Below are 10,646 nucleotides of genomic sequence, written 5' to 3'. Positions count from 1 at the left end.
TCTGGTGGGCACTCTTACGCACACTTTAGACAACCCTTTTTAGGTTCTAAAGAATTGGGGTAGCTGGTGGTGGATACCTGAAACTATCAAACTACAACCCAGAACCCATGAATCTCGAAGACAATTGTATAAAAATGTAGCTTATGAGGGGTGACAATGAGATTGGGAAAGCCATAAGGACCACACTCCACTTTGTCTAGTTTATGGATGGATGAGTAGAAAAATAGGGGAAGGAAACAAACAAACAAACAGACAAAGGTACCCAGTGTTCTTTTTTACTTCAATTGCTCTTTTTCACTGTAATTATTATTCTTGTTATTTTTGTGTGTGTGTGCTAATGAAGGTGTCAGGGATTGATTTAGGTGATGAATGTACAACTATGTAATGGTACTGTGAACAACAGAATGTACGATTTGTTTTGTATGACTGCGTGGTATGTGAATATATCTCAATAAAATGAAGATTAAAATAAATAAATAAATAAATCATTCATGTAAGGAAAATGTTCAGAGATAGATTGTGGTGATGAACGCATAACTATGTTATCATCCTGTGGACAGTGGATTGTATACCATGGATGATTGTATGGTGTGTGAATATATTTCAATAAAACTGAATTTAATAAAAAAAAATTATCTAGGTTTTTATGTCTAATTTTTTTTTTAGTTTTTATGTGCAGCTCTTGTACATGTTTAATTCAACTTATTTCTAGATATTTGATATCTTTTGATGCTATCTTAATGGCATATTTATTTCAGTTTTCTAATTTTTGAATGATAAGACATAGAAATAGCTAATTTTTTTAACAGAGAATTGTAGGTTTACAAAAAAAACCATGCAGAGAATTCAGAGTCCCCACATAGCTCCCCCCCCCCATTTTCTCTATTAATTCCTCTATTATTAACATTTCACATTAGTCGGTAATTTTGTTACAATTGAGGAACAGTATTATAATTACACAATTAACTATAGTCCATATTTTACATTAGGGTTCACTTTTTGGGTTGTATAGTCCTATGGTTTAAAAATTTTTTTAATACTAGTTTCATACATAAAACCTAAAATTTTTCCTTTTAACAACATTCACACATATAATTCAGGGGTGTTAACTACATTTACAAGGTTGGGCTACCATCACCACTATCCATTGCCAAAACTTTTCTGTCACCTCAAACTGAAACTCTGTACTCATTATGCCTTAACTCCCCATTCTCTACCCTCACCACAGTCCCTGGTTACCTGAATTCTATTTTCTGACTATGAATTTGCTTATTTGTATTATTTCCTATCAGTGAGATCATACAATATTTGTCCTTTTGTGTCTGGTTTATTTCTCTCAACATGATGTCTTCAAGTTCAACCCTGTTGTTGCATGTACCAGACTTCATTCCTTTTTAAGGCTGAATAATGTTCCATTGTATGTATACACTATATTTTATTTATCCATTCATCTGTTGATGGATGCTTGAGCTACTTCCATCATTTAGCAATTGTGAATGATGCCACTTTGAACATCGGTGTGCCAATATCTGTTCAAATCCCTAGGGTATATCCCTAGAAGTGGGATTGCTGGGTCACATGGCAATTCTCTACTTAAGTTTCTGAGGCACTGTCAAACTGTTTTCCATAGTGCCTGTTCTCACAATGAACAAGTGTTCCTATTTCTCCACGTCCTTTCCAACACTTACTAATTTTTTAATATTAGTCATTCCAGTGGATGTGAGATCATACCTTAATGTGGTTTTGATTTGCATTTTCCTAATGGCTAATGATGCTGAGCATCTTTTCGTGTGCCTTTTGGCCATTTGTGTATCCTTTTCAGAGACATTCTATTCAAGTCTTTTGCTCATTTTTTAATTGGGTTGTCTTTTTGTGGTTGAGTTGTAGAATTTCTTTATATATTCTGGATATTAAACCCTTATCAGATATGTGGGTTCCAAATATTTTCTACTATTCTATAGGCTGTCTTTTTACATTCTTGATGAAGTCCTTTGACTTAAAAAACAAAACTTTTAAAAATTTTGATTGTTTCATTTATCTATTTTTTTTCTTTTGTTGCTCTAGTAGATTTGTTATGGATTTTTTCAGAATTTGCTGTATATAGGATCATATCATCTGCAAATAGGAAAAGTTTTATTTCTTCCTTTCCAATTTAGATGTGTTTTATTTATTTTTCTTGCCTAATTTCTCTGGCTAGAACTTCTGGTACAATGTTGACCAACAGTGGTGACAGTGAGCTATCACGTTGAAATTTCCTTCTATTCCTAGTTTTCTATGTATTTTTATCAAGAAGAGATACTGGATTTTGTCAAATGCCTTTTCTGCATCAGTTGAGATGATCATATTTGGTATCTTTTGATGGGATTTAAATGGTATATTTATTTTAATTTTCTAATTGTTTATTGCTTATTACTAGGATGTAGAAATAAAACTAATTTTTGTCATTCTAACCTCGTATCTAGTGATTTGCTAAATTCACTTATAAATTCTAATAATCTACCTATAAATTCTTTTTAAAAATTTCTACATACATGATCAGGTTGTCTTAAAGTAATGATAGTTTTCTAGGCTGCTCAAAGCAGATACCATGAAATGGGTTTTGTTTAAACAATAGGAATTTATTTCTTACAGTTTTGAGGCTGGGAAAATATCCAAATCAAGGCATCATCGAGGCTATGTTTTCTTCTCAAAGCCCAGCTGCCTGTGATCCTCGGCTCCTCTGCCACATGGCAAGGCACATGGTGACTTCTGCTGGTCTCTCCCTTCTCTTCTGAATTTTGTTGCTTTCAGCTTCTTAGTTCCCTGGCTTTCACTCTCTGTATTCATTCCATTTATAAAGGACTCCAGTAAGAGGATTAAGACCCATCCTGAATGAAGTGGGTCACACCTTAGCTGAAGTAGCTTCATCAAAAGATCCTACTTACAATGGGTTTATACCCACAGGAATGGATAGATTTAAGAACATGTTTTTTGGGTGTGCATACATCTTCAAACCACCACAACTTCCAAATGACACGCCTTTTGATTATTTTTCTTGCCTTATTGTATTGTCTAGGATCTCCTGTTACAATGACGAATAGAAGCAATATTAGCAGGCATCCTTGTCTCACTCCCAGTCTCACAAGGAAAATTTCAATATTTCATCATCAAGCATGATGTTTGCTGTAAATATTTTTGACTGATAACCTTTATCAGAGTAAGGACGTTCCCTTATATTTCTAGTTTGCTAAGAGCCTTTTTTAAAAAGTTCACAAATGGGTGTTGAATTTTATAAAATAATTTTCCTATATCTATTGAGATGTTCATATGTTTCTTTTATTCTTAATCTATAATTTTGATAAATTAAATCGACAGAAATTTTGAATCTTGTATTCCTGGAATAAATCCAATTGATCACAATGTATTATCCTTTCTATATGTAATTGAATTTGGTGTTATAATATTTTGGATTTTTCCATCTATCATAACGAGAAAGGTTGGACGGTAACGTTCCTTTCTTACAATGTCTTTGTTAGTTTTAATATCAAGATATGCTGACCTCACAAAATGATTGTTAAGTATTTCTGCCTTTTCTATTCTCCGAAAGAGTTGTTGTAAGATTGTGTTATTTTTTCCTTAAAAATTTGGAAGAAGCCCATCTGGGCTTGGAGTTTTCTTTGTGGGAAAGTCTTAAATTATGGATTATATATCTTTTACTAATAATAGAACTATTCAAATTTTTCAGGTCTTCTTATGCCAGTTTTGATAAGAAGAGTTTTTCAAGGAATTTGTCTATTCATCGAAATTTTCAAATTTATTAGCATAAAGTTGCTTATAATATCCTTTTGGTTTTAAATGTCAATATGTTTAATGTCTTATATTTCCCTTTTCATTACTGTACCCTATCTTCTCTCTTTAAAAATATATTGCTTAGTTTCCAAAAATTTGGAGATTTTCAAATTTTCCTTATTTTAAATTGATCTTTCACTTAATTCCACTGTGGAAAAAGAATGCATTCTGCATGGCTTTTTTTTTTTTTTTTTTTGAAATTTGCCTGCAGAATAGGTACTGCATTGTTGATGCCATGACTTCTATGTATATCAAGTTTGTTAATTGTGTTGTCTGCTATTTCCCTAGTGATTTTTTTGTGTGACTTGTTCTATCAGTTACAGAAAGAGACGTGTTAAAACTGCTAGCTATGAATGCACTTTTGTTTATTTCTCCCTTTAGTTCTGTCTCTTTTTTCTGCATATATTTTGAAGTCCTGTTATTTTGGAAATACAAACTTTGTATTATTATATCTGCCTCTTTTACCATTACTAATTATTCCTCCTATCTCTAGTAATATTCTTAAAGTCCACTTTATTTAATGTTAGAATAGACACATCAGCTTTCGTTAGGTTAGTGTTTTCATGTTTATCTTCTTCCAGCCTTTTACTTTCAATACTCTGTGTCCTCATATTTAAGATATAGCTTTTGCAGGTGGCATATAGTTGATTTTTCTAAATTCCAGTATGAGAATCTTGTCTTTAAATTTGGAGTATCATTTGCATTTAATATAATTACTGATAAATTTAGTTTTAATCTAACATCTTGACAAATAATAATCCCATTTGGTCTTTAATTCTTTCTCCTTTCTTGCTCATTAATTTTTTAGTAATACATTCCTTTATTATTCTGTGAGTGCTATCCTACAGATGATAACATTCATCCTTGACTTAAATGATAAAAAATTAGTACATTTACCACTCCCCAGATAACCCTAATAGAATTTAATTCCAAGTATCCCCTCTGTTTAAACAGTGCAAAAATATGAGTATTATTTTAAACAATTCATGGTTCTTAGATTTACCTACATATTTACCTATTCTGAAGCTCTTCATTACTTCCTGTTTTACATGCTTCCATGTGGGATTATTCTCCTTCTGCCTGAAAGCTCCATTTAATGTTTTTTCCCCCCCAGAAGAGGTCTGCTAGAAATAGATTCTCACAGTTTTGGTTTATCTGTAAATGCCTTTATTTGCCTTTCATTTTCACTTCGCTGCCTTCATTTTAAATGGATATCCTATTCTTTGGCAGTAATTTCTTTCAACACAGATGCCATTTCATTGCCTCTTGGCTTCCATTGTTTCTCTTGAAAAGTTAGCTGTCTGCCTTAGTGTGATATTTTTTTTTCCCCTAGTTGATTTTAAGATTTTCTTTTTGCTTTTGGATTTCAGTAGTGACTATGATGTACTTAGTGGTAGGTTGCTCCTCCCCATCCCCCACCTTTGGCTATTTGTTTTTATCTTGCTTGAAGTCTGTAGATCCTCTTGCAACTGTGTCTTGATATCTTTAGTCAGTTTTGGAAAATTCTCAGCAGGAATCTTTTCAAATGTTACTTCTGCCTCTTTTTTTTTTTTTTTTTTAATCTTCATTTTATTGAGATATATTCACATACCATGCAGTCATACAAAACAAATTGTACATTCAGTTGTTCACAGTACCATTACATAGTTGTACATTCATCACCTAAATCAATCCCTGACACCTTCACTAGCACACACACACAAATAACAAGAATAATAATTAAAGTGAAAAAGAGCAAATAAAGTAAAAAAGAACACTGGGTGCCTTTGTCTGTTTGTTTGTTTGTTTCCTTACCCTATTTTTCTACTCATCCATCCATAAACTAGACAAAGGGGAGTGTGGTCCTTATGGCTTTCCCAATCCCATTGTCACCCCTCATAAGCTACATTTTTATACATCTGTCTTTGAGATTCATGGGTTCTGGGTTGTAGTTTGATAGTTTCAGGTATCTACCACCAGCTACCCCAATTCATTAGAACCTAAAAAGGGTTGTCTATATTGTGTGTAAGAGTGCCCACCAGAGTGACCTCTCGGCTCCTTCTGGAATCTCTCTGCCACTGAAGCTTATTTCATTTCCTTTCACATCCCCCTTTTGGTCAAGAAGATGTTCTCCATCCCACGACGCCGGGTCTACATTCCTCCCCGGGAGTCAAATTCCACGTTGCCAGGGAGATTCACTCCCCTGGGTGTCTGATCCCACGTAGAGGGGAGGGCAGTGATTTCACCTTTCAGGTTGGCTTAGCTAGAGAGAGAAGACTTCTGCCTCTTTTTATCTCTCTTCTTCCGGACTCTAAATGTAAGTTAGATCTTTTCACTCTGTCCTTTATACACTCGTAGATTTTTCTTCCTTTTATCACTCTGTGCTTCGATCTGGGATATTTTCTACTGACTGATTGTGGTAGGCAGAATTTTAAGATGGCGCCCATGACCCTTGTCCTTGGTGTTACTCCTCTTTTATGTAGGTTCTTACCTAACAAGAGAAAAAACAAATTTTCACAAAATTTTTATTGACAATACTCAATATAAAATAAAATGTTCTATAATTTAGTACAATGTTTTGTAATACTGCTCTACTACTGAGAAGAATGGATTATCTTTGAGAGAGTAAAACTTGTATTAACTGGGTATCAGAGTTAGTCTTTCCTATAATCAAAATCAACTGCAAATATTTGTCTGTTAATAGCAATCTGTAATGATATTTTACATATTTCATCTTTGAAAACGCCTTTTCACACAGACGGGTACTGTGCTAAATACTGATATCAATCCATGAGCATGTGATTTTAATTGAGCATATTAATTTCTTGGAGGCATTTATAGAATTCTATTAGAGTTTTCTCTAGATAATTTGCCTTTCAACATGTCATTACACTACAGCTTAATCACTTCCATTAGAAGTTTAGGTGGAAGCTCCCCGATTGCACTGTTAAATGGATTTTGAAATATGGAAATTTTCTTTGCATTTGTATCAAGGTCTGAAAAACACTGCTGGAGCTGTAGTTTGGGCTCATGAAATATATTCAATGCAGTTTTTTTTTTTTTTTTTTTACTTTTTAAGACTTTTTATTGCTTTATTTTAAACAGCTTTATTGAACTGTACCATGCAATTCACCCATTTAGACTGTACAATTGAATGGCTTTTATTGTATTCACAGAATTGTATTTCCACCAGCACAATTTTAGAGCATTTGCATTATCCCAAAAAGAAACCCTACACTCCTTATCTGTGATCCTCCAATTCACCCATCTCCCTCAGCCCTGGGCAACCACTAATTTACTTTTTTGTCTGTTCTAGTTTGCTAATGCTGCCGGAATGCAAAACAGCAGAAATGGATTGGCTTTTACAAAAGGGGGTTTATTTGGTTACACAGTTACAGTCTTAAGGCCATAAAGTGTCCAAGATAACATATCAGCAATTGGGTACCTTCACTGGAGGATGGCCAATGGTGTCCGGAAAACCTCTGTTAGCTGGGAAGGCACGCGGGTGGCATCTGCTCCAAAGTTCTGGTTTCAAAATGGCTTTCTCCCAGGACGTTCCTCTCTGGGCTGCAGCTTCTCTTCAAAATGTCACTCTCAGTTGCTCTTGGGGAGTTTGTCCTCTCTTAGCTTCTCCGGAGCAAGAGCCTGCTTTCAACAGTCGTCTTCAAACTGTCTCTGTAAGCTGAAGTTCCTCTCTCAGTTCCAGTGCATTCTTCAAAGTGTCCCTGTTGGCTGTAGCTCCTCTTCAAAATGTCACTCTCAGCTGCACTGAGTTCCTTCTGTTTGTCAGCTCATTTATGTGGCACCAGTGATTTAATTCAGACCCACCCTGAATGGGTGGGGTAACACCTCCATGGAAATTATCCAATCAGAGTCATCACCCACAGTTGGTTGGGGTGCATCTCCATGGAAACACTCAAAGAGTTATAATCTAAACAACACTGATACGTCTGCCCACACAAAATTACATCAAAGGTGATGGTGTTTTGGAGGACATAATACATTCAAACCAGTACATTGTCTCTACAGATCTGCCTATTCTGGACATTTCATATAAATGGAATTGTGTAATATGTGTCCTTTGTGTTTGGCTTCTTTCATTTAGAACAATGTTGTCAAGTTTCATCCATGCTGTAGCATGTATCAGTAATTTATTCCTTTTTATTCTTGAATATCCCATTGCACTGAAATATACTTTTGTTTATCCATTCATTAGTTGATGGACATTTGTATTATTCCCACTTTTTGCTATTAAGACAAAAATGCTGCTATGAACTTTCATGTGCAAGCTCTTGTCGGGGCATATGTTTTCAACTGTCTTGGGTATTACATAGAAGTGGAATTGCAAGGTCAGATGGTAATTCTATGTTTATGGATTTGAGGAACAGTCATCAGACTGTTTTCCAAGGAAGATGCACTATTTTACATTCCCACCAACAATGTATGAGGGTTCTGATTTCTCCACATCCTAGCCAACACTTATTATTATCTGTCTTGTTTATTCTAACCATTGTAGTGGGTGTGAAGTGTTATCATGTTGTGGTTTTAACTTGCCTTTCCTAGATGGTTAATGATGTTGAACAACTTTTCATGTGCTTATTGGTCATTTGTATATCTTCTTTGGAATATTAGTTACCATTAAGAAGGACTTACTGCAGTATAAATTTCACACAAAAGGGTTGTTTATCTTGTAATTTTAGTGTAATTAATTAAGAAATATTATCAAGTCTGTAACAAATACTAATTTTCAAAGCCATGCACTGTTTGATAATAGCAGTTGAGAACAGTTCTTCTGGTTTAGAAAAATTTCAATCTTAGTCCTGAGCTCAAAAAACTGTGGTAAAATTTTATCCCTAAGCCATCCAACAGTTTTGTGGTAGGTGAATGCAGGGTATTCAGCCTCTGTTTCTGACAAAAATTTACAAAACTGATGATAAGTCCATCAGAGCGAAAAATGTTTACCATTTGATACTTCTAGCTCAATAACACAGAATAGACTCAAATGTTTTCTACAAAATACTTGCTGATGAATGATATAATAAATGCCACAGGCTATATACATACCTTGCATTTCCACAAACTTTGTAAATTTGTCTGAAGAAGCCTTGATTTTGCCGCACACATATTTTTTATGCAATTTTACTCAGATACACTCACATACCACATAATCATCCAATGTGAACAATCAGTTGTTAACAGTATCATCATATAGTTGTGCATTCATCACCACAATCAATTTCTGAATACTTTTATTACTCCAAAAATAAAAATAAGAATAAAAATAAAAATAAAAGTAAAAAAGAACCCCCAAAACATCCAATACCCCACCTCCCACCCTATTACTCATTTACTTTTTGTCCCCATTTTTCTCCTCATTTGTCCATACACTGGATAAAGGAAGCCCACATGTATTTTTACCTCCATCTGTTACAGCACATCTTAGTAGATTCTACTTCATGTTGTACTTAATTCATGCTTTCTCAACTTCTTTGAAAATATTTTTCTTTGTGGTTTATTCCACACAGACTATTCACAGAGGCTGATTCTTCACTCACTTCTAAATTGGCATTGACCCCACGAATAAACAATAACTGTATAGCAGTGGGAGCATCTGACAACTTAGCAAGAGTGAAGACAAATCAGAAAAATCAATTGAAATCATTTGCCTTGTTTTCTAATCAGCTATTGATGTTGCTCCCAAGGTCCTCAGCTCTTCAAGCAATGCTGAAAGTCTTAAACAGGTTTATTTTTTCTGGAAACTCTTCTTTGACTGCTGTAATCAAATACAATTTAGTTAACTCATTATCAGTAAACAGCTTTCTTTGTGCTGCTAGGAAACTTATACTCTGTGAAGAAATTTTGCTGTGATGAGATATTCTGTTTTCCATTTTCTAATTTTTCTGACCATTCCTTTCCTGTCAGTTGGTAAAAATGTGATGAGTGCTTGATCTGGTAATGTCGGTGCATATTCTTTTGGCATAGCTGGTGTCACTGAGTAATAAAAAATGCATTATCATCTAACTTGATAACAAAATAATCTGAAGTTCATTGTGTCTTTAAATCATAACATTTGAAGACCACTTTTCTCAGTGTGACATGTGTACACACTGGTAACCAAAAAAAGTAACATAAAAGTTCGAGGTAAAGTGATATACATGGCACTCAAAACACAGTTTAGTTATCACCACACCAAACGGTGGGATGGAGCAATGGAGTGCCACATACAGTCTCTATCGTACTGTCCTGTGAAAGCAGCCATAGAAACTACGTAAATTAATGAGTGTGAGCATGTTCCAAAAAAACTTTATCAACACTGAAATTTTAATTTCATATACTTTCCAGGTGTCATAAAATATCCTTCTTTTGATTTTTCTTCCACCATTCCAAAAAGATATTCTTAGCACACAGCTTGATTCCTCAAGTCCTGGCTGACTTGGTTGATTGGTTGCCTTCATATCAGCTGGTGATTTTTGTTGTTGCTGTTTCAATTGGAATTTTATCCAGTGTTAACAGTTGTTCTAGGTGAAAGGGTCAATCTGATATCAAAACTCTATTTGAATGGGAAGTAGAAGTCTAGATGTGTTCATCTTGACTTGCTACTTTCACTCATTGTTAGGAGCCTCTTTCCATATTAACATATTTCCACAATGGCCCAGCGTTCCATTGCATGAATGGCACCATCATTTATTTAACAATTCTCAATTTGGGACACTGAGATTGCTTCCAGCTTTCCACTGTGTAAAACAATGCTGCCATGAACACACTTCTACAGGTTTATTTTGTCTAGTCGGTTATTTCCTTAGTTTAAAATCCTGGAAGTACATCGCTGAGTCAGAGGG

The sequence above is a fragment of the Choloepus didactylus genome, chromosome 17 (genome assembly GCF_015220235.1).
Source record: "Choloepus didactylus isolate mChoDid1 chromosome 17, mChoDid1.pri, whole genome shotgun sequence".
Taxonomy (NCBI): domain Eukaryota; kingdom Metazoa; phylum Chordata; class Mammalia; order Pilosa; family Megalonychidae; genus Choloepus; species Choloepus didactylus.
Note: the sequence above shows the minus strand (reverse complement) of the source record.